General features: G+C 42.8%; 1 long non-coding RNA gene across 1 annotated transcript; it reads left to right on the top strand.

Annotated features, from left to right (window-relative positions):
• The first annotated feature begins 23,097 nt into the window (after positions 1–23,097).
• LOC123446656 lies at positions 23,098–23,849 on the top strand. The gene is made up of 3 exons (XR_006631420.1): positions 23,098–23,169; positions 23,313–23,365; positions 23,805–23,849. It is a non-coding gene; the product is annotated as an uncharacterized LOC123446656 (long non-coding RNA).
• Positions 23,850–24,750: the final 901 nt, after the last annotated feature.

The raw sequence follows: 24,750 nt of genomic DNA, 5'->3' as shown, positions 1-24,750 counted from the left end.
CCTGCCTTGACTCTAATTTCTTCGTGACCAACACCACCAACTTCTTCTGAGAATAACTCAAGATAGCAATGCTTCTCCAAAGTACCTAAACCACCATTCAAGTACAATATGGTCCCCAAACTCATTGGGTCCGAAGTAGTTAGTCCAACTACCATATATATAGGGTAAAATCACTTAATTATGTGCTCATAGATATAACTTTTACTTTCATGCACACCTTAACCTTTTAATGGATATGTCAGATTTACCATATACATATATTGGATCAAAGATACGATAGACAAGGCATGTGAATCTACAAATAGTAGATATTCCTACACAAGCCTATCAAAAACCAAGAATATACAAATTGGACAAATGAAGACATAACTGTTAATTACGGAATATTCATTTTGTCCAAGATGGATCATGGTGACAAATCAGCATATGATAGCACCCCAAGTTCAATACATGAACCGGTCAAAGCATCAAACCATGTAAGGTATGCATTTTGCATAAACATCCATGCATGTCTCACTCCAGTAGATATATTAGTGTAGGTAATACGATTATAACTCCCACAACATTATAAAGTAAATAATACAACCTCAAACACATGCATGGGAGATTACCGGAAGACACATGAATTTCTGGGCAAGTTATGTAGGTCAAATGGAGGAATGGCCGAAATAGGATGAGCATGAAAACACTACCAAGCAAGAGATACCATGTGTGAATGAACACAATGGTATTTGGAATTATCAGTGGTGGTAGATGCCAAACGAGCACACATATCATTTTGTACTCACACAAGTGTGATATGGGAGTTTAGCCATAAGCATAATGTTTAGATACCATACGTTAACATCCCAATTAGCTAGAACATATTGTAGAGAAATAATTTGAAAGGCTTGCATCATATATGCCCTTCCTTCAAGTACGATCTAGCGACTAAGCCATGAGTATAGGTGTAGCAGAATGTCATACTCACGCACATCTAAGGGATTTAAACACCAAAAGGGTTATTATGTGAATTAAGTCACACGGAGCACGACAAGCCACACAGTTATAGAATAACCCCATGTGGTAGATTCTGAGTGGCATACATCGGATGTTTATCTTACCAAGGGTTGTGACGTGCACAAAGCATATGACACTCCCTTAATGTGATAATCCATGTATTTATCATACAAGGAAAACAATCATCCAACTAAGCTGATAAGTGGATGCCAATTTGAACTTCGGATGGCTTTGACATCCAACGAAATGAATGGATAATCTTGCACCGTGGATACTAGATGGAGTCCAATACATATATACACATTTTGGGTTAGTGATGTGCGTAGAGAAGAACACTCCCCCTTAATGTGATGAGCTATTAACGTTTCAAAAGACCCACACAACGGTGCAACTAGGATGCAAGTAATGATCAGGACTACACACAAATATGACATACATAACGACCTACACATGATAGATAACACATCACAATCATACTAGTAGGCGCAACATGTCAAAGTACATGCTAGGTACCAAACCTAGACATGAGAAGGAGTGGGGCAGGCAACTTTCAATGTAAACAATTTAAGTACAAGTTACCGCGAAGAGGCACATTGGATATGGGATATGAGCTCGATAATCCAAATGACTTGGCTTGAGATAATACAAATGATGAAGAGTCCTCAAATCTTCATTGTGTATCCAAGTCTTCAGTGTCCTCCAAAGTCACCTATTGATCAAGTTTGAGCTTGTTGGTCCCCAACTACGTTGGGTCCTAAGAGGTTAGTCACAATAGGCTTGGCAACCCAAATGGTTCTTTTCTTGACACCATTTTGAGTACCAACAAACTTGGCAAACACATTTCCAACCTTATCCTTCCCAAGGGAATAGATATCATCAATAGTGATTGGGTTGGATAAGTTACCTCTCATGCAAGACGAAGCAACGTGACCCTTCTCACGACATAAGTAGCAACATCTACCCTTTGCTTTCTTCCCAGTTGATTTCTCACCTCGGGGAGTTTTGGCTTGGGTCTTATTGGGAAGAGGCCTTCCTTCAACTTGTAGTTGAGTATGTGATTGAGTTTGTGGCTGCTTCCCTTGTTGCTGGTGACTTTGAGGCTTCATCTTCAGAGGGCAAGATCTAACGTGGTGCCCTTTAACTTTGCACTTGAAGCAAATGATCTTGGCCGAATTCTTGACTTGTTCTAGGCCACTCTTGTTCTTGTTGGAGTTTATTCCAACATCATTTTTGTCATTTGGAGATGTTTTCTCACACAAGACGTTGTTGACTGTGGACATCCCTTCATGACACTGTTCCAAGTCTTTCTTCAAAGAAGTGACTTGGGCCTTGAGCTCTTCGATTTCCTCTACACGGTTAGTATCAACGCAAGTACTAGAGGAAGTATAAGCTTCAGTGTTAGAGCAACAAGGCAAGAAAAGTAATTCATCACACGAGGTAGCAACATTATGAGTAGACGAATTACGAGGACTAGCACATGGAAATATAGTACTTTAACTAGAAGTGGTGCCATTGTCCACATGAGGCTCACTTGATGTTACCTTGGTGATGATAGCCTCATGAGCTAACTTTTGCACATTATGGGATGTTAGAAGATCGGCATGAGAGATTGTGAGCATTACATGGTTTTCTTCCAATTTCCCGTAATTGCTAGTTAGTAAATCAAGTTGAGCATGTAGCTCAACATTCTCCTTCAATGTTGATACTTCAAACGAGGTAGTGTTAGATGTACAAGTATCATCAACAACATGAGAGGAGAAAGTAGCAATTAGAGACTTATCATGAGTAGATTGAAGCTCCTCATAGATCTTAGAGGTTTTGATGAGCTCTCCCTTGACATTATTGCATTCAAGGAGAAGGACCTCAAAATCCTTTTTAAGTTTACCATGAGCAACTTCAATCTCTTCTTTTGAAGATCTTAAGTCTCTACATGCTTGATGACTCTTCTCAAGTTCATGTTCAAGTTGTTCACTTTTAGCTTGTTCATGATTAAGTGAATCATTACAATTTTCAAAATAAGCAAGAACATCTTGGAATCTTTGAAGAGCGTTATTTTTAGCTTTATGAAGAATTTTAATGATCACATACAAGTCATCATCATCATCCTCATCGCAGATATCATCGTTATTGCACAAAGAAGATGATACCTCATTATTACCTCTTGCCATGAGGCACATGTGAACTGGAGGAGTTGATGATGATTCTTTTGGTGAATCAGATTCTTCATTAATCAACAGTACTTCATATTTCTTGATTTCCCTTAAATGATTAGTCATAGAGCAACTAGGGAGAAACAAGATATTTTGATCAAGAGGACACGTGAGAGCAGGCATATCACCACAGACATTTTTTGAGGGATATTTAGGTGAAATGTATGACCTATAAGCACAATAATTTACACTATGTGTGGTGCTAGATATGCTCGTTTCCATAGAGGCTATGACATTTTCATCAACACATACTTCTTCACTTACCATGTCATTACCTTGTGAGGTTGAAGATGCTAAGGTGTGCAAGCAATCGGATATGGAAGTAGTGGTGGACTCTTCATGATCGAAAAGAGTAAAGAGCTCATGCACCAACTCCTTCATCATAATATTGTCTTCATCAAGATTGGACCCACAATATATATCTTCAAGTTTGGTCCAAACTTCATGAGCTGACTTGCAAGTCGAGATAGACTTAAACACTTCAGGACTTATGGTGTGATGAATGGCAAGAAAAGCCTCACAATCAAGATACATTTCATTAGTAGATGAAGATGCATCATCCTTTTTGTCGGCAATCCCTACAAGAACAATTCGTAAAGTATTTGGGCCCATGGCCCGAAAGTGATGGAGCATACGAATTCTCCATAGGGTATAATTTGTGCCATCAATGTCAAAGGTGTCATTGTGCACTAGTCCAATAGTCGACATCGATACTCTCTAGGTCGTGAAACCTAATTAAAGAGAGACATTGCTCTGGTACCAATTGAAAGGACCACGATGACGCCTAGAGGGGGGTGAATAGGCTATTTAAAATCTTCTTCGGATTTGGCTTAAACCTAATGCGGAAATAAACTAAGAGGATACTTTTCAAGCACAAATCCTAAATGCAATAGGCACCGGAACGTGCACCAACAACACGATCTACCAAGATGGACACAACACGGTTACTAACAAGCACAAGTAAGTTACACAAACTTACTTGAGCTATATCACACGACGAGTAGGTGAACGACACAAGATACTAGATCACACTATAGCACACGATATATCAAAAACTGCAAGTGTGAACGTGTGGATATAGAGGGTATGCTTGAACGATTAGTCTTGTACAAATAAATGGCCAACACAATATAATGAGAACAAACAATATGCAATGTATGTATGCTGAAGCAACACAAGTAAACCACAAGTAAACCACAAGTAAGGAGTTAGAGTTAGGGATAACCAAGGTCACTGAGACAAAGATGTATCCCGATGTTCACTTCCTTGGAGGGAAGCTAGTCACCCTTAGAGAGGTGGATGTTACCATGACGGCACACCAACGCCACGAAGGCTCACCCTATTCTCCCTTTGAGATAACACCACGAAGGCATTTCTCAACCACTAGTGGTAAGCCTTTGAGGTGGCTTCCAAACCCTCACAAACTTTTTCGGGGGTAATCACACGGATTGATTCCTCTCCGAAGAACTCCTACCACCTAGGAGTCTCCAACCTCCAAGAGTAACAAGATCATGGGGATGTTGGGGAACGACGCATGGGAAACAGAATTTTCCTACGCGCACGAAGACCTATCATGGTGATGTCCATCTACGAGAGGGCATATTCGATCTACGTACCCTTGTAGACCGCACAGCAGAAACGTTAAGAAACGCGATTGATGTAGTGGAATGTCCTCACGTCCCTCGATCCGCCCCGCGAACCGTCCCGCGATCAGTCCCACGATCTAGTGCCGAACGGACGGCACCTCCGCGTTCAGCACACGCACAGCTCGATGATGATCTCAGCCTTCTTGATCCAGCAAGAGAGATGGAGAGGTAGACGAGTTCTCCGGTAGCGTGATGGCGCTCCAGAGGTTGGTGATGATCTTATCTCAGCAGGGCTCCGCCCGAGCTCCACAGAAACGCGATCTAGAGGTAAAACCGTGGAGATATGTGGTCGGGCTCCCGTGGCAAACTTGTCTCAAATCAGCCCTAAAACCTCCGTATATATAGGGGGAAGAGGGGGAGCCTTGCCTTGGGGTCCAAGGACCCCCAAGGGGTTCGGCCGAGCCAAGGGGGCAACCCTCCCCTTCCAAACCGAGTCCAACTAGGTTTGGAAGGAGGAGTCCTTCCCCCTTTTCCCACCTCCTCTTTTTTTTCTTTCTTTTCACTTTGATTTTCTTCCTATGGCGCATAGGGCCTTCTTGGGCGATCCCACCAGCCCACTAAGGGCTGTTGCGCCACCCGCAAGGCCTATGGGCTTCCCCGGGGTGGGTTGCCCCCCCCCCCCCCCCCGATGAACACCCGGAACCCATTTGTCATTCCCGGTACATTCCCGATAACTCCGAAAACCTTCCGATAATCAAATGAGGTCATCCTATATATCAATCTTCGTTTCCGGACTATTCCGGAAACCCTCGTGACGTCCGTCATCTCATCCGGGACTCCGAACAATATTCGGTAACCAACCATATAACTCAAATACGCATAAAACAACGTCGAACCTTAAGTGTGCAGACCTTGCGGGTTCGAGAACTATGTAGACATGACCCGAGAGACTCCTCGGTCAATATCCAATAGCGGGACCTGGATGCCCATATTGGATCCTACATATTCTACGAAGATCTTATCGTTTGAACCTCAGTGCCAAGGATTCATATAATCCCGTATGTCAGTCCCTTTGTCCTTCGGTATGTTACTTGCCCAAGATTTGATCGTCAGTATCCGCATACCTATTTCAATCTCGTTTACCGGCAAGTCTCTTTACTCGTTCCGTAATACATGATCCCACAACTTACAGTAAGTCACATTGCTTGCAAGGCTTGTGTGTGATGTTGTATTACCGAGTGGGCCCCGAGATACCTCTCCGTCACACGGAGTGACAAATCCCAGTCTCGATCCATACTAACTCAACGAACACCTTCGGAGATACCTGTAGAGCATCTTTATAGTCACCCATTTACGTTGCGACGTTTGATACACACAAAGCATTCCTCCGGTGTCAGTGAGTTATATGATCTCATGGTCATAGGAACAAATACTTGACACGCAGAAAACAGTAGCAACAAAATGACACGATCAACATGCTACGTCTATTAGTTTGGGTCTAGTCCATCACGTGATTCTCCTAATGACGCGATCCAATTATCAAGCAACAACACCTTGTTCATAATCAGAAGACCCTCACTATCTTTGATCAACTGGCTAGCCAACTAGAGGCTTGCTAGGGACAATGTTTTGTCTATGTATCCACACATGTTTATAAGTCTTTATTCAATACAATTATAGCATGGATAATAAACGATTATCTTGATACAGGAATTATAATAATAACTATATTTATTATTGCCTCTAGGGCATAATTCCAACAGTCCCCACTTGCACTAGAGTCAATAATCTAACCCTCACATCATCATGCGAATTACATTGTAATAAATCTAACACCCATACAGTTCTGGTGTTGATCATGCTTTGCCCGTGGAAGAGGTTTAGTCAGCGGGTCTGCTACATTCAGATCCGTGTGCACTTTGCATATATTTACGTCCTCCCCTTCGACCTAGTCGCGGATGAGGTTGAAGCTTCGTTTGATGTGTCTAGACTTCTTGTGAAACCGTGGTTCCTTTGCTAGGGCCATGGCACCCGTGTTGTCACAGAACAAGGTTATTGGATTCAGTGCGCTTCGCACCACTCCAAGATCCGTCATGAACTGCTTCATCCAGACACCCTCCTTAGCCGCCTCCGAGGCAGCCATATACTCCGCTTCACATGTAGAATCTGTTACGACGCTCTGCTTGGAACTGCACCAGCTTACCGCACCCCCATTAAGAATAAATATGTATCCGCTCTGCGACTTAGAGTCGTCCGGATCTGTGTCAAAGCTTGCATCGACGTAACCTTTTACGGCGAGCTCTTCGTCACCTCCATACACGAGAAACATCTCCTTAGTCCTTTTCAGGTACTTCAGGATATTCTTGACCGCCGTCCTGTGATCCACTCCTGGATTACTCTAGAACCTACCTGACATACTTATGGCCAGGCTAACATCCCGTCTAGTGCACAGCATTGCATACATGATAGAACCTATGGCTGAAGCATAGGGGACGGTGCTCATATGCTCTCTATCCTCATCAATTGTTGGGCACTTAGTCTTACTCAATCTCGTACCTTGTAAAACTGGCAAGAACCCTTTCTTGGACTGTTCCATTTTGAACCTCTTCAAAACTTTATCAAGGTATGTGCTTTGTGAAATTCCTATCAGGCGTTTTGATCTATCCCTGTAGATCTTAATTCCTAGAATGTAAGCAGCTTCTCCTAGGTCCTTCATAGAGAAACTTTTATTCAAGTAATCCTTTATGCTCTCCAAAAACTCTACGTTGTTTCCAATCAGGAATATGTCACCCACATATAATATTAGAAACGCCACAGAGCTCCCACTCACTTTCTTGTAAATACAAGATTCTCCAACCACTTGTATAAACCCAAATGATTTGATCACCTCATCAAAGCGTTTGTTCCAACTCCGAGATGCTTGCACCAGTCCATAAATGGATCGCTCGAGCTTGCACACCTTGTTAGCATTCTTAGGATCGACAAAACCTTCGGGTTGCATCATATACAACTCTTCCATAAGGAAACCGTTAAGGAACGCCGTTTTGACATCCATCTGCCATATTTCATAATCGAAAAATGCAGCTATTGCTAACATGATTCTGACAGACTTAAGCATCACTACGGGTGAGAATGTCTCATCGTAGTCAACTCTTTGAACTTGTGAAAAACCCTTTGCCACAAGTCGAGCTTTATAAACGGTCACATTGCCGTCAGCATCTGTCTTCCTCTTAAAGATCCATTTGTTCTGAATAGCCTTGCGGCCCTCAGGTAGTACTTCCAAAGTCCACACTTTGTTCTCATACATGGATCCTATCTCGGACTTCATGGCTTCTAGCCATTTGTTAGAATCTGGGCCCACCATGGCTTCTTCATAACTTGCAGGTTCATTGTTGTCTAACAACATGATTGACAAAATGGGATTACCGTACCACTCTGGAGCAGCACGTGGTCTCGTCGACCTGCGTGGTTCGATAGGAACTTGAACCGGAGTTTCTTGATCATCATCATTAACTTCCTCCTCAACCGGCGATGCAATGACAGAGGTTTCCCCTTGCCCTGCGCCACCATCTAGAGGGATGAGAGGTTCGACAACCTCATCAAGTTCTATCTTCCTCCCACTCAATTCTCTCGAGAGAAACTCCTTCTCGAGAAAAGCTCCGTTTTTAGCAACAACCACTTTGCCCTCAGATTTGAGATAGAAGGTGTACCCAACTGTCTCTTTTGGGTAACCTATGAAGATGCACTTTTCCGCTTTGGGTTCCAGCTTTTCAGGCTGAAGCTTTTTGACATAAGCATCACATCCCCAAACTTTAAGAAATGACAACTTTGGCCTTTTGCCATACCACAGTTCGTATGGTGTCGTCTCAACGGATTTTGATGGTGCCCTATTTAAAGTGAATGCAGTTGTTTCTAATGCATAACCCCAAAATGATAACGGCAAATCGGTAAGAGACATCATAGATTGCACCATCTCTAATAAAGTACAATTACGACGTTCGGACACACCATTACGCTGTGGTGTTCCAGGCGGTGTTAACTGTGAAACAATTCCACATTGTCTTAAGTGAGCACCAAACTCGAAACTCAGATATTCACCCCCACGATCAGACCGTATGAACTTGATCTTCTTGTTACGATGATTTTTAACTTCACTCTGAAATTGCTTGAACTTTTCAAATGTTTCACACTTGTGCTTCATTAAGTAGACATAACCATATCTACTTAAATCGTCAGTGAAGGTGAGAAAATAACGATATCCGCCGCGTGCCTCTACGCTCATCGGACCGCACACATCGGTATGTATGATTTCCAACAAGTCACTTGCACGCTCCATTGTTCCGGAGAACGGAGTTTTAGTCATCTTGCCCATGAGGCATGGTTCGCACGTGTCAAGTGAATCAAAGTCAAGTGACTCCAAAAGTCCATCGGCATGGAGTTTCTTCATGCGCTTTATACCAATATGACCTAAGCGGCAGTGCCACAAAAATATGGCGCTATCATTGTTAACTCTAACTCTTTTGGTCTCAATGTTATGTATGTGTGTATCACTATCAAGATTCAATATGAACAATCATCTCACATTGGGTGCATGACCATAAAAGATGTTACTCATAGAAATAGAACAACCATTATTCTCTGACTTAAAAGAGTACCGTCTCGCAATAAACAAGATCCAGATATAATGTTCATGCTCAACGCAGGCACTAAATAACAATGATTCAAGTTCATAACTAATCCTGATGGTAACTGAAGTGAAACTATGCCGACGGCGATTGCATCAACCTTGGAACCATTTCCTACGCGCATCGTCACTTCATCTTTCGCCAGCCTTCGTCTATTCCGCAGTTCCTATTTCGAGTTGCAAATATGAGCAACGGAACCGGTATCGAATACCCAGGCACTACTACGAGAATCGGTTAAGTACACATCAATAACATGTATATCAAATATACCTGATTTTTTCTTTGGCCGCCTTCTTATCAGCCAGATACTTGGGGCAATTGCGCTTCCAGTGACCCATACCCTTGCAATAGTAACACTCTGTTTCAGGCTTAGGTCCAGCTTTGGGTTTCTTCATCGGATTGGCAACAGGCTTGCCGCTCTTCTTTGAATTACCCTTCTGGCCTTTCCCGTTTCTCTTGAAACTAGTGGTCTTATTCACCATCAACACTTGATGCTCTTTACGGAGTTCAGACTCTGCGACTTTCAGCATCGCAAACAACTCGCCAGGTGACTTGTTCATCCCTTGCATGTTGTAGTTCAACACAAAGCCTTTATAGCTTGGCGGCAGTGATTGAAGGATTCTGTCAGTGATAGCCTCTTGCGGGAGTTCAATCCCCAGCTCAGCTAGACGGTTTGAGTACCCAGACATTTTGAGCACATGTTCACTGACAGACGAGTTCTCCTCCATCTTGTAAGCATAGAATTTATCAGAGGTCTCATACCTCTCAATCCGGGCGTTCTTCTGAAAGATGAACTTCAACTCTTGGAACATCTCAAATGCTCCATGACGCTCAAAGCGACGTTGAAGTCCCGGTTCTAAACCATACAAGACTGCACATTGAACTACTGAGTTGTCCTCCTTACGTGTTAACCAAGCGTTCTTAACATCCTGGTCAGCCGTAGCGGGTGGTTCATCTCCTAGCGCAGCATTAAGGACATAATCCTTCTTCCTAGCTTCTAAGATTAGATTAAGATTGCGAGCCCAGTCTACAAAGTTGCTTCCATCATCTTTCAACTTAGCTTTCTCTAGGAACGTATTAAAATTCAGGGTGACTGTCGCGTGAGCCATGATCTACAATACAAATATATTCACAGTGGACTTAGACTATGTTCAAGATAATTAGAGTTTAACTTAATCAAATTACTTGCTAAACTCCCACTCAAAAAGTACATCTCTCTAGTCATTTGAGTGGTTCATGATCCACTTACACTAGCTCAAGTCCGATCATCATGTGAGTTGAGTATAGTTTCAGTGGTAAGCATCCCTATGCTAATCATATCATCTATATGATTCATGATCGACCTTTTGGTCTCATGTGTTCCGAGGCCATGTACGCACATGCTAGGCTCGTCAAGCTTAACCCGAGTGTTCCGCGTGCGCAACTGTTTTGCACCCGTTGTATGTGAACGTTGAGTCTATCACACCCGATCATCACGTGGTGTCTCGAAACGACGAACTGTAGCAACGGTGCACAGTCGGGGAGAACACAATTTCGTCTTGAAATTTTAGTGAGTGATCACCTCATAATGCTACCGTCGTTCTGAGCAAAATAAGGTGCATAAAAGGATTAACATCACATGCAATTCATAAGTGACATGATATGGCCATCATCACGTGCTCCTTGATCTCCATCACCAAAGCACCGGCACGATCTTCTAGTCACCGGCGCCACACAATGATCTCCATCAACGTGTCGCCATCGGGGTTGTCGTGCTACTCATGCTATTACTACTAAAGCTACATCCTAGCAAAATAGTAAATGCATCTGCAAGCACAAACGTTAGTATAAAGACAACCCTATGGCTCCTGCCGGTTGCCGTACCATCACGTGCAAGTCGATATTATCTATTACAACATGATCATCTCATACATCCAATATATCACATCACATCGTTGGCCATATCATATCACAAGCATACCCTGCAAAAACAAGTTAGACGTCCTCTAATTTTGTTGTTGCATTTTTTACGTGGTGACCATGGGTATCTAGTAGGATCGCATCTTACTTACGCAAAGACCACAAGGGAGATATATGAGTTGCTATTTAACCTCATCCAAGGACCTCCTCGGTCAAATCCAATTCAACTAAAGTTGGAGAAACTGACACTTGCCAGTCATGTTTAAGCAACGGGGTTACTCGTAGCGATGAAACCAGTCTCTCGTAAGCGTATGAGTAATGTCGGTCCAAGCCGCTTCAATGCAAGAATACCGCGGAATCAAGAAAAGACTAAGGAGGGCAGCAAAACGCACATCACCGCCCACAAAAACTTTTGTGTTCTACTCGAGAAGACATCTATGCATGAACCTGGCTCATGATGCCACTGTTGGGGAACGTCGCATGGGAAACAAAATTTTCCTACGCGCACGAAGACCTATCATGGTGATGTCCATCTACGAGAGGGGATATTCGATCTACGTACCCTTGTAGGCCGCACAGCAGAAGCGTTAAGAAACGCGGTTGATGTAGTGGAACGTCCTCACGTCCCTCGATCCGCCCCGCGAACCGTCCCGCGATCAGTCCCACGATCTAGTGCCGAACGGACGGCACCTCCGCGTTCAGCACACGTACAGCTCGACGATGATCTCGGCCTTCTTGATCTAGCAAGAGAGACGGAGAGGTAGATGAGTTCTCCGGCAGCGTGACAGCGCTCCGGAGGTTGGTGATGATCTTAACTCAGCAGGGCTCCGCCCGAGCTCCGCAGAAACGCGATCTAGAGGTAAAACCGTGGAGATATGTGGTCGGGCTGCCGTGGCAAAGTTGTCTCAAATCAGCCCTAAAACCTCCGTATATATAGGGGGAAGAGGGAAAGCCTTGCCTTGGGGTCCAAGGACCCCCAAGGGGTTCGGCCGAGCCAAGGGGGGCAACCCTCCCCTTCCAAACCTAGTCCAACTAGGTTTGGAAGGAGAAGTCCTTCCCCCTTTTCCCACCTCCTCTTTTTTTCTTTATTTTCTCTTTGATTTTCTTCCTATGGCGCATAGGGCCTTCTTGGGCCGTCCCACCAGCCCACTAAGGTCTGGTGCGCCACCCCCAAGGCCTATGGGCTTCCCCGGGGTGGGTTCCCCCCCCCTCGGTGAACACCCGAAACCCATTCGTCATTCCCGGTAACTCCGAAAACCTTCCGGTAATCAAATGAGGTCATCCTATATATCAATCTTCGTTTCCGGACTATTCTGGAACCCCTCGTGATGTCCATGATCTCATCCGGGACTCTGAACAATATTCGGTAACCAACCATATAACTCAAATACGCATAAAACAACGTCGAACCTTAAGTGTGCAGAACCTGCGGGTTCGAGAACTATGTAGACATGACCCGAGAGACTCCTCGGTCAATATCCAATAGCGGGACCTGGATGCCCATATTGGATCCTACATATTCTACGAAGATCTTATCGTTTGAACCTCTGTGCCAAGGATTCATATAATCCCGTATGTCATTCCCTTTGTCCTTCGGTATGTTACTTGCCCGAGATTCATCGTCACTATCCGCATACCTATTTCAATCTCGTTTACCGGCAAGTCTCTTTACTCGTTCCGTAATACAAGATCCTGCAACTTACACTAAGTCACATTGCGTGCAAGGCTTGTGTGTGATGTTGTATTACCGAGTGAGCCCCAAGATACCTCTCCGTCACACGGAGTGACAAATCCCAGTCTCGATCCATACTAACTCAACGAACACCTTCGGAGATACCTGTAGAGCATCTTTATAGTCACCCAGTTACGTTGCGATGTTTGATACACACAAAGCATTCCTCCGGTGTTAGTGAGTTATATGATCTCATGGTCACAGGAACAAATACTTGACACGCAGAAAACAGTAGCAACAAAATAACACGATCAACATGCTACGTCTATTAGTTTGGGTCTAGTCCATCACGTGATTCTCCTAATGATGTGATCCAGTTATCAAGAAACAACACCTTGTTCATAATCAGAAGACGCTGACTATCTTTGATCAACTGGCTAGCCAACTAGAGGCTTGCTAGGGACAGTGTTTTGTCTATGTATCCACACATGTATATAAGTCTTTATTCAATACAATTATAGCATGGATAATAAACGATTATCCTGATACAGGAATTATAATAATAACTATATTTATTATTGCCTCTAGGGCGTAATTCCAACAGGGGAATGCTCAAAACTTGCTCAAATCTCAAATATCTTGGGTTGAGAGGAGGAGAGGGAGACGATCTATATTTTGATTGGAACAACTCTCAAAGGGGCTCACAAATGCTCTTGGGATCTAAGATTTGGTGTGAGCAAATGTGTGTGAGGTAGAAATGTGTTCTTATGAAGATATGGCTGTGTTGAACCCCCTCACATGAAGTGGTAGGGGCCTATATACAGTGAGGATACAAAAGTAACCGTTGGGGTCACTTAAGTCACACAGTGGTCGGACGTCCGACGGTTTCAAGATGTCCGGACGGCCACAGAGGTCGGACGTCCAACAGGTGTCGTACGACCGAGGAAGTGTTCATAATAGTTGGCCACTGTATAATCGAATAGGGACCGGACGTCCGAAGATACGGTTGGATGTCTGAGAGTACGGCGTTGTTCAAGAGCACCGGATTTCCGAAAGAGGTCGGACGTCCGGTCCTCGGAAGACCGGAGGATGCCGGAAGTCCGAGGTTTTTGACTCTGGTGCAAGGCTCCGGATATCCGAAAGGGGTCGGACGTCCGGCCCTCGGAGGTCCAGAGGAAGCCGGATGTACAAGATTTTGACTCTGGTATAAGGCTCCGGTTTTCCGAAGTGGTCAGGCATCCGGCCCTCGGACGTCCGGAGGGAGCCGGATGTCCGAGGCTTTGGTTTTGTTTTGGAATCAAACAAGAGCAGAGGATATGTGGCTTGAGTAGAGAAGTAGAGATGTAGTTTTGAGCAAATTTATCGCAATATCCAGTGATCCCCACTTAATAGTGCGGGATCCCTAAAGACTCAAGAATCATAAAAAGAAGGGGTACCGATGATCTATACTTGCGTGTATACTTTTATTCGCTGATCATCACTCCGCACTACCAACATCAAAGGAACGGATACCTTTGAGTTAGCCTTTCACTTGAGCTTGGTGTTGTTGTTCCTTCTTGACTCAAGTTGAAAGCAAGACATGATGAAGTCTTCAAGAAGATCTCCCATACACAATGTGGAAAGCCTAGCTTGTGTATTCATCTTCATCTGTCCACCATGTGAGCATCCACAAGATTCAAGCATGTAGTACTCAGGAATGCTTATCTTGATCTTGTCCTTGTTAGCACATGAGCTTGTCCTTATCAACACATGATCATTAACAGCAGCTTAAAGGGGATTAGTGATTAGTTATCTATATGTGTGTTGTCAGCAACACCAAAACACGATTAAGGGCATGAGTGCACTTTCAGAGGCGGAGGGCTTGAGCTTGGGGCGCTTGGCGGCACGGGCGGGCGCCATGGACGGCGGCGGTGGCCGGGGGAATGGGTTGGTAGGGCTTTGGGGTTTGGGGCTCTTTGGCGGGACGGGACGGGGCGGGGTGGGGAATTTGGAGGAAAAAAATGGATGGCAACCGCATCGGTGTCTTTGGGCTTGGGCTGAGAATTATAGCAATGGCGCATCCCAGAGAGGTGCGCCATTAGTAACCCTGGTTACTAATGGCGCACCAGCTGGTGGTGCGCCATTAGTAGTTTTGCAAAAAAAAATATAGTAGTGGCGCACTGGGTGAGTGGTGCGCTATTACTAGTTAAACTAGTAATGGCGCACTCTGCCCCGATGCGCCATTAGTACTTTTGAAAAAAGAAAGTTTGTTAGTAGTGGCGCACCGAGTGTGTGATGCGCCATTAGTGTCCATCACACTAATGGCACACTTGCACATGGTGCGCCACTGCTATATAGTAGTGGCGCACTACTTGTCTGGTGCGCCATTAGTGTCTATATTATCTATAGCCCTTTTCCTAGTAGTGCTAGTTTTATCTAGAAGCAAGTCATCTTCTCCTAACAAGTCATCCTCATCAATATTAAAATCAAGATACTCAGGATGTGATACCTTGGGGCCTTTAGCCATAAAGCATTTCCGACTCCCTCATTTGGTGAATCAAATAAGTCGTAGGAGTTGGTGGAAACAAGCGCAATCCCGGCAACACCTTCATCTTGACTATAGTCGGAGTTGGAGTGATAGCTTCTCTCAGAGTGGTGATCAGACTCGGAGCGAGAGACCCATTCACCAACATGAGCGTGATGTCTTCTTCTTGGACTCCTCTTGGTGTATTTATCCTTCTTCTCTGATTCCTTGCCTCTCCAAGAGTGTCTTCATTCATAGTGATATTATCTACTCCTTGACTCTCTACGAGAGCTTCGTCTTCGAGGTGACTCCTCTCTTATTTTGTATGGAGCCAAGCACTCATTTGAGTAGTGTCCGGGCTTCCCACAATTGTAGCAATTTCGGTCACGACTGGACGAATGCTTCTCATCATGTCCTGAACTTGAGCTTCTATCTTTGCCTCTACTCTTGTAGAACTTGTTGAATTTTCTGACCATGAGGCTCATCTCTTCATAAGTGAGAAGATTGTCTTTTGAAGTAGCGGGATCATCACATGAAGCTTTATAAGCACCGCTTGACTTGTTGTGCATCTCATCTTTGTCCTTGATTGAAATCTCATGAGCAAAAATCCTACCAATGGTTTCAATTGGTTTGAGATCTTTGTAATTTGGTATCATTTGGATCAATGTGCACATCGTGTCATACTTACCATCAAGAGCTATAAGTATCTTCTTGATGATGAACTTGTCGGTCATCTCTTCGCTTCCTAAGACGGCAATCTCACTGGTGACGAGAGCTAGCCTAGAGTACATTTCAGCGACTCCTTCACCATCCTTCATCTTGAACTTGTCAAGCTGACTTTGAAGCACATCCAACTTATATTCTCTGACAGAATCAATACCTTCGTGCATATCAACTAAAGTATCCCAAATTTCTTTTGCATTCTCAATACGACTGATTTTGTTGAATTCTTTGGGGCAAAGGCAGTTGAAGATTATATCGCAGTCTTGACCGTCAAGTTGCAACATCTTCAATTCATGAGGTGTCGCATCACGATTTGGTTCATTCCCATCTCCAAAGAAGTTACCTTGCACACCAACACGAATAACACCCCAAACATGAGGATTAAAGCCAAGTATATGCATTTTCATTTTATGCTTCCAACTAGCAAAATTAGTGCCATCTAAGTAAGGACCTCTACGATGATAATTTCCCTCACTAGATACCATACTATCCTAGGTTGCTAAACCAATGAAACGGATACGAAAGCTCTGATACAACTTGAAGCATAGAAAGTATGTCTAGAGGGGGTGATTAGACTACTTGACAAGATAAATTTTTTGCCTTTTCCCAATTTTACTTGAGAGGCAGCAATGACAGTTGTAACAAGTCAAGTACACCCTACACATGCAGTTCTAATAGTGTAGCAGCAGAAAGTAAACATGCAAGTGTAAATAGAGGACTAAGGTAGGGAGATTAAACGCATGAGGTTGACACCGCAATTTTTGGCATGGTTCCAATAAGTGGCGCTATCGTACGTCCATGTTAGTGGAGACTTCAACCCAGGGAGGGTAACGGCTGCGAGAGTCCACGGAGGACCCACAAAGAAGTGGCCTTATCTATCCCACCATGGCTTCCGTCCACAGAGGACTAGCCTTACTCACGGTAGATCTTCACAAATTAGGCGATCTCCTTGCCCTTACAACCATCTTGGTTCAACTCCACGACATGAAGTAGGAGGCTCTCAAGAGACACCTAACCAATCTAGGAGGCACCACCCTCCAAAAGGTAATAGATGTGATAGATCAATTAACTCCTTGCTCTTGTGCTTCTAAAGATAGTCTCTTTAACACAAATCACTCTCTAACAAAATATGCATGGGTAGGAGAGGTTGGTTTGGTGGAAAGCAGTTTGGGGAGGCTAGAGATCAAGTTTCAAATGATTGTATTGGAATATCTTGGTCTCAACACATGAGTAGGTGGTTCTCTCTTAGAAAATGAATCTGGAAATGGAGTGTTTGTTGTGAGTGCTTCTCCCACGAATGAAAGGTGTGTGAAGGGCTATATATAGGCAGCAACCAAAATCCAACCGTTACACACAAAAGAGAAAACTCGGTGACAACGAAGTTGGAAACTCGGTGGTACCGACTAGCACTAAAGGTGTGAACTTTCGAATCTCGTTGAGACCGATATATACAACACGGTGACACCGAAAAGGTGACTAACAGTCAGATGGCCAAACTCGGTGGCAATGATATTCAAACTCAGAAATTCTAATTTTGTGTATCTTGGCAACAGAATGTTGGTTACCCAAACTCGGTAGTACCAATGCAGTTGCGGTTGTATCGATTTCGTGGTAATGTCTAGGGTTTCTGTTTGAGGTCAAAATTGGTGGATCCGATATGGGAATGTTAGTGACACCGAATTTCTGAATGTGAAACTTGATAGAGTGGAAATGTGGGGAAAATGATTGGGTGTTTTGGTGGCTAACTTTGAGCATTTGAGCAATCAGTTCATTTTACTACCTCACCCCCTTTTAATAGTATTAGCTTTCCTATGGACTCAAAAGTGATTTCTCACAAATATAAAATGAAGAGTCTTCTAGCTTGAAGCTTGAGCCAATATTATTCCTTTCTTGCATCCAGGGGTATCTCCACATAAACCTTAAGCCATAGATCTCCATGGACTTTCTTGAAATATCTAGGTAAAAGTGTTAGTCCAATAGACACTTTATGTTGTCATTAATTATCAAAATCACCAAGGGAGCATATGTGCTTTCAACTGGAGCTTGCATTCCTTTTAGCATCCGTGTGATACAAAACCTTCTCGTTGTATCATATAAAATCTTTCCTCAAGGAAACCGCAAAGGAAACAATGTTGTGACATCCATCTTCCATATTTCATAATTGAAAAATGCAGCAACTGCTAACATAATTCCAACAAACTTTAGCATGGTAGTCAACTCCTTGAACTTTTCACAAACCAGTTTGTGTCAAGTTGAGTTTTCTAAATGGTGACATTTACGATCCTCATTTTCCTTCCTTTTAAAGATCCATTTGTACTTAATAGTCGTACGAACATCAAGTACTTCTTCCAAAGTCCACGCATTGTTTCATACATGGGTCCTATCTCGGATTTCATGGCCTCCAGGCATTTGTGAGAATTCGGGCCCACCATCGCTTCTCCATAGCTCGTAGGTTCATTGTTTTCCAGCAACATGACCTCCAAGACACGATTACCATACCACTCTAGATAAGTATGTGTCCTTATCAACCAATGAGTTTTGGTAGTAATCTGATCCAAAGCTTCATGATCACCATCATTATCTTCCTCTTCAACTGGTGTAGGCACCATAGGAACATCTTCCTACGCCCTACTACTCTCTCATTGTAGTGATGGTTCAGTAACCTAGTCAAGTTCCACCATCCTCCCGCTCAATTATTTCGAGAGAAACTTTTTCTCAAGAACTGACTCGTTCTTAGAAACAAACATTTTGCCTTCGGGTCTCAGATAGGAGGTATACCCTACTGTTTCCTTTGGGTATCCTATGACGATGCATTTATCCGCTTTGGGTTCGAGCGTATCAAGCTGAAGCCTTTTTACATAAGCATGGCAGCCGCAAACTTTAAGAAATGACAACTTAGGTTTGTTGCCAAACATAGTTCATATGGTGTCATATCAATGGAATTATATGGTGTCCTATTTAAAGTGAATGTGATTGTCTCTAATTCATAACCCCAAAACGATAGTGGCAAATCGGTAAGAGACATCATAGTATGCACCATATCAAATACGGAATGACTACGATGTGCGGCATGGGTTGTGAAACAAATTCCACATTGTCTTAAATGTATACCTAACTCATAACTCAGATATTCACCTCCACGATCACATCGTAGACATTTCATCCTCTTGTCACGACGATCTTCTACTTCACTCTAAAATTGCTTGAATTTTTCAACATTTCTATTGCTTTTTATTGCTTTGGTCGAGTAGTAGATTGTAACTCCAAGAGGTAGCCTTATGTTGTAACATCCCAAATTTTGGAATGTTAATATAATTATTAGATTCATTGTTTGTTTGTTTGAGTGATTGAAACTTGAGTGGAATTTTAAACTTCTTTATAAAAAAGAGGGAATAAAATGAGTTTCCCAATTTTTTTATTTTGAATCCCTTTTTAATTTTGAGTTTGAATATTTTCAAAACCCTTTGATTAAAAAAATCAAATGGGAGGAGGAAAATGACATTCCAAAATCAGAGACAATGTCTTGATTCAAATTTTAAGTATTTGCAATTCACTTGAAATTCAAATTTCTTTTCTTTTTAAATTTATTGCAAAAAAATATATTTTTTAAATATTTTATTTGGTCTTGAAAATATGTTCATGTTATAGGAAATTTTATTATGAAAATTTTGATATATAATATGCCTATATAAAATATCCTCTTAATTTCGTTTATATTTGTTTTCGTTGTTTATTTTCAAAAAACAAAAAAGGCACTGTTCACTCGATATTGTTCATTCAGGAGAAAAAAAGAAGCTGGCCGGATTTGCCCATGCGGCTGGCCGAATCCTTTTGGCCCATGCGGCTGCTCTCCCTCCTTTTCTCCTCTTTTCGTCTATGTTTAGTCCCACATTGCCTATCTATTGACTTTTAGACCTTCTTTCCACCTATAAATATAGATCCATAGGAGCATCCAAAAATCATCTACTTCGGGTTAAAGCAATCTTTTGGTTTGACTAGGTTTCTTGAATAAAAATATTTTCTTCTCTCCGACGGGATTTCTGGAAGTGGTCTCCTCTTTGGAATTAATTCTTACTCTGCATTCTAAAGATATTTCTCTTCGTATTTTTCTTTTATACTCCCGTAGTTTATTATTTCTAGACTAGTATTCCTACACTAGTATACGGTAGAGTAATTATATTTATCAGTTAGTCTCTGTATTTACACATTAGTCCTAGAATTCCTTTAGACATAGCACTTTTCTTCCGTAAAACAGCTTGGCCCTGATTTTTTGAATAGCCATAACTTTTTACTCATTTAGCCGAATTCGATGAAACCAACGCCCAGAGTTTCGTCTTGATCCCACCTATCCGATGAACCTATCATATCAACTTTTTGAAATTTTCAAATTTCTAAATTTGTTCATATTCAAACTTCTTTTGATCATATCATTTTATCTGTAGCTCCATTTTAGATCAATCCAAATGCGTCGGATTCGTATCAAAGTAATTTTCCCGTTTGTATCATTAGTCTTAACTTTTCAAAATATAATTTTGATCAAATCAGATTTATCTATTAGTGCCCAAAAGTATTCACATCGTTCTAACTGATTCAATGTTATATTGAAGTATTTGTATCTTTTGATCCGCTATTTCAAATCTAGTAATTCTTTTTTTTCAACATGTTCATATTGATCTCCTATATCCAGTAGCATCATTAGTTTTGACCTTTGAACCTTACAAATTTGAGAGATTCAAATTTGTATTCAAACATTCATTTGATCTTATCTTGCAAATGGTAACACCTTTTCAATTGATTCCTTTTACCCCTAAATACTCATGTCATATATTTTTGTACATAACCATCGTACTTCAGTTCAACTTATTTTGACCTTGTGAATGCAAATTCAATTCATACTTCAATTCGCTATAACTTGTGTGGTAGTTGTAGTGCTCCATTTCAAGAAATTCTTTCTACAAATAAATTCTTATGTCTTATACTATTTGTCAATATTTTTGATCATCTCCCATAGTGAGCTTATATAGCGATAGTTGATCATCCTTTGACTCTTTTGAGTTGACTCCTTTCACCTTTCCTTTTACAACACCATAAGGCCCTATCTTTTCTTATTAAATGTTGGTATGCTGTTATTTTGCACCAAGACATGTTTTGCTCTGATGTTCTTTTGGTTCTTACTTTTGGCATGAATGTTTATTGAATGCTATTCATTTATGATAGATTTCTCGTAGTGTGACGAGTAGAATTATCAGGATTATGAGAGTGACTATCTTCATCAAGTAATACCAGGAAAGTTCACATTGATCATATTTTTACCTATGGTTTTATTGCATAAGTTACAACCTTCTTCGCCCATTGCATGCAAGTATGTACTTGGAAACTTTGGTTATTGAGTAGAGTGTTATGATAGGCAACCCTAAACCCTTGTTACTTTGGACGGGACGTTATTCTTTTGCTATGCTCCTAGTAGACGGGGTTTGGTTGAGAGTTTATCATGAGTGTTGTGAGAACATAATAATCAAGACCTGAAGACTCCAAGACTTGCAAGACCTCAGAACGACATATACCTCTGGGTGAAGGACGGTTCTGATGGCCTCCCTGGGAAAACCAGCGGAGGACCCGAGATGCATGGAGAAGTGGCATGACATCTTGCGGAAAGCTTCACCCAGGCTCAAAGAGATGGATGGATATTTCAAGACCCAAGGCTTACCTCCACAACCACAAGTCATTATGGGCTCTGGCTTGGTTGGACAACGTGGTGACTCCGGACGGGCCGTGCTACGAGATGTAGAAGAACAGTAGGATTGGATGGGCACCGACAGAGGCTCAGAGGAACCCGTTCAAAGACCATGTTTTGATCATCCCATTCTCAAACACCTTGAAGTGCGAGGACTTCAACGGAGGCGACCAAATCTTGTGGGGAACGTGTGCAAAACTCTGCAGAGTACTCAAACCTAATCGATTAACCGTGTCCATGGTCATGGACAACTTGAGCCAAAGGAACTGAAACTATCAGCAATTCTCAACACCATTTATTATTGATGTGGGTAATATTTATAACTTGGGTATGAGAAATGGTTCGTGGAACACTACTAGGAAAAGGGATATAGATAATATAGACACTAATGGCGCACCAGACAAGTGGTGCGCCACTACTATATAGCAGTGGCGCACCATGTGCAGGTGCGCCATTAGTGTGATGGACACTAATGGCGCACCACACACACGGTGTGCCATTACTAACAATTTTTTTTCAAAAATACTAATGGCGCACCGGGGCAGAGTGCGGCATTCCTAGTTTAAGTAGTAATGGCGCACCACTCACCGAGTGCGCCACCGCAGGTATCCCACCGCGTCGCCGATTTCCTCACCCTCTCCCCCGCGGACCCCCTTGCTCAGCAACGGAAGTGAGGCCACCCTTCTTCTCACCTCCCCCTCAGTTCGGAGAGCTCCAAGGCCCCTCCGACGAACCCCCCGGCGACCGCAGCCCCACCTCAGCCCCGCGATGCTTCCCCGCCGGGCATGCACGTCGCCCGCTCGCCCCGCGCACTCCGCCCTACACCTCTGCCCCACCAGCTAGTCGCCTCCGGCGCCGGCGCCTTCCCCACCAACTCTGGCAACCGGCGACCACCCCGACCTCCCGATCCACTACATCCCTTCTCTTCCCCTCGGCCGATCCACGCGGGCGGTGACCCTCCGTAGCCATGGTGAGTCCATTACCCTCTCCTTCCTCCCTAGATCCCACCCTTCCCTGCGCACCGCCGCCGCTGGATTCGGGCGGCCACCGGGTCCTGCGACTCCGTTCAAATGGGTTCTCGTGTATCCGTAGGCCAACATGCTGCGTCTGTACCTCACTTGCATCCGCAACACTCTGGAGGCCGCCATGTGCCTGCAGGTACGCACCATTTCCATCGCCTCCCGGATCGCCATTCCGCTCGGCAAATTTATTGATTTACTCAAGATCACCTGTAGAGTCTCGTATGATTCCTCAGCAAAAAATATTCTAATGTCGTGTGTGCTTGTTCCTTCTGCCTCTAGAATTTCCCTTGCCAAGAGGTCGAGAGGCACAACAAACCGGAGGTGGAGCTCAAGTAAGCCAATGCTCTCGCCTGCATACTGTTTTATTTAATGCCTGTATTGTATGCTTTAGTTAGTTGTTTCTGTAATTGATTCGGTTCAGACTAGTAGAAGCTAGTGCAATGGTGTTTCATCTTGACAAACTGGATTCCGCACAATATAGTGGCTTTTATTCTTCTTATGTGCATTTGTGTGCTCTTACATACATGTTGATACTTGATGAGGCCTAGTAGAAACAGGCTAGAATGTATCCTCTTTTATTCATAGGATGTCGATTTCAAAGACAACAATAGGGGCACTGTCTCTGGCTTCCTTTGATAGTTTATATGCCATTCTATGCCTCCAATTGCATTCACATGTTCCCTTTTGACCTTACACGTTTCCTCCATGAGGCTCATGGATGTGAGTAAATCATGTTTTGCTCACATCGCCTTCTTTCAATTACTTTTACAGGACTAGCCCTGAACTTCTGCTGAATCCGGTAAGAGAGACTCTCCATATTGATTCTCTAATGTTTCTAAGCAAATCTTGTGAGAGTAATTGCCTATTGTGTATGGAATTGATTTTTATCTATGCATTCTCCTTTTCTCATACACTCTTCAAAATACTATGCTGGAAATCATGAACAGATTGTTCTTAGTACTTCAGTTAACATTGTTCTTAGGCAAAGTTCAGACTCATAGGACAGTGAATGTTCTTTCGTCATTCATGTTGTCCTGCCATGAAATTCCCAATGGTCCCTTTTTATGACCTGGTCTTTCGCTAGGTGATGACAAGTAACATAGGCCACTAGCACTGATGTCAATTAGGTACCTAAATCAAGATATAAAGCAAGATGCTTATATGACAGTACTAAACTGGAATAATCACATTTCCTCAGTTTTGTACCATTTGAATGGCTGTGAACTCGACATTCTAGACTCTTTTTTTATTTATGTACATCTGTAGTATATTAGAGTATAGGATTGAATATTGTTATTGTCTTCTTTAATACTTGCTTGTAGTTATTTATAGCGTTTGAGAATACTTTCCTCTAGCGTTTGAAACTGATGATCGCAGTGTGTCATGAGATCACAAGAGCCAATATTTTTCTGCTGGTTCAGATTACTACAACACCAGTTATAGTTGTTATTGTTGTCGTTTATTCTCTTTGTTGTCATATGGAAATATTATGTTGTAGTTATTTCTGTCGGAGAGGCGTTAGTGAGAGAGTTCATGGGGTAAGACGAGTTCATGAAGGATGTGATTTGTTTCTTACTAGAGGATAGAGATGTGGTCATATGGAGTTGGACCAGTGCATATGGGACAGATGTTTCCTTGTCAAACTGGAAAAGTATCCTCTAAATGGGTCATCGGTCGATGAAGTCGGTCTTAGGACACTACTGATTTTCCAAACGGC

The sequence above is a fragment of the Hordeum vulgare genome, chromosome 4H (genome assembly GCF_904849725.1).
Source record: "Hordeum vulgare subsp. vulgare chromosome 4H, MorexV3_pseudomolecules_assembly, whole genome shotgun sequence".
NCBI lineage: Eukaryota > Viridiplantae > Streptophyta > Magnoliopsida > Poales > Poaceae > Hordeum > Hordeum vulgare.
Note: the sequence above shows the minus strand (reverse complement) of the source record. Positions and strands in the feature narration are given on the sequence as shown.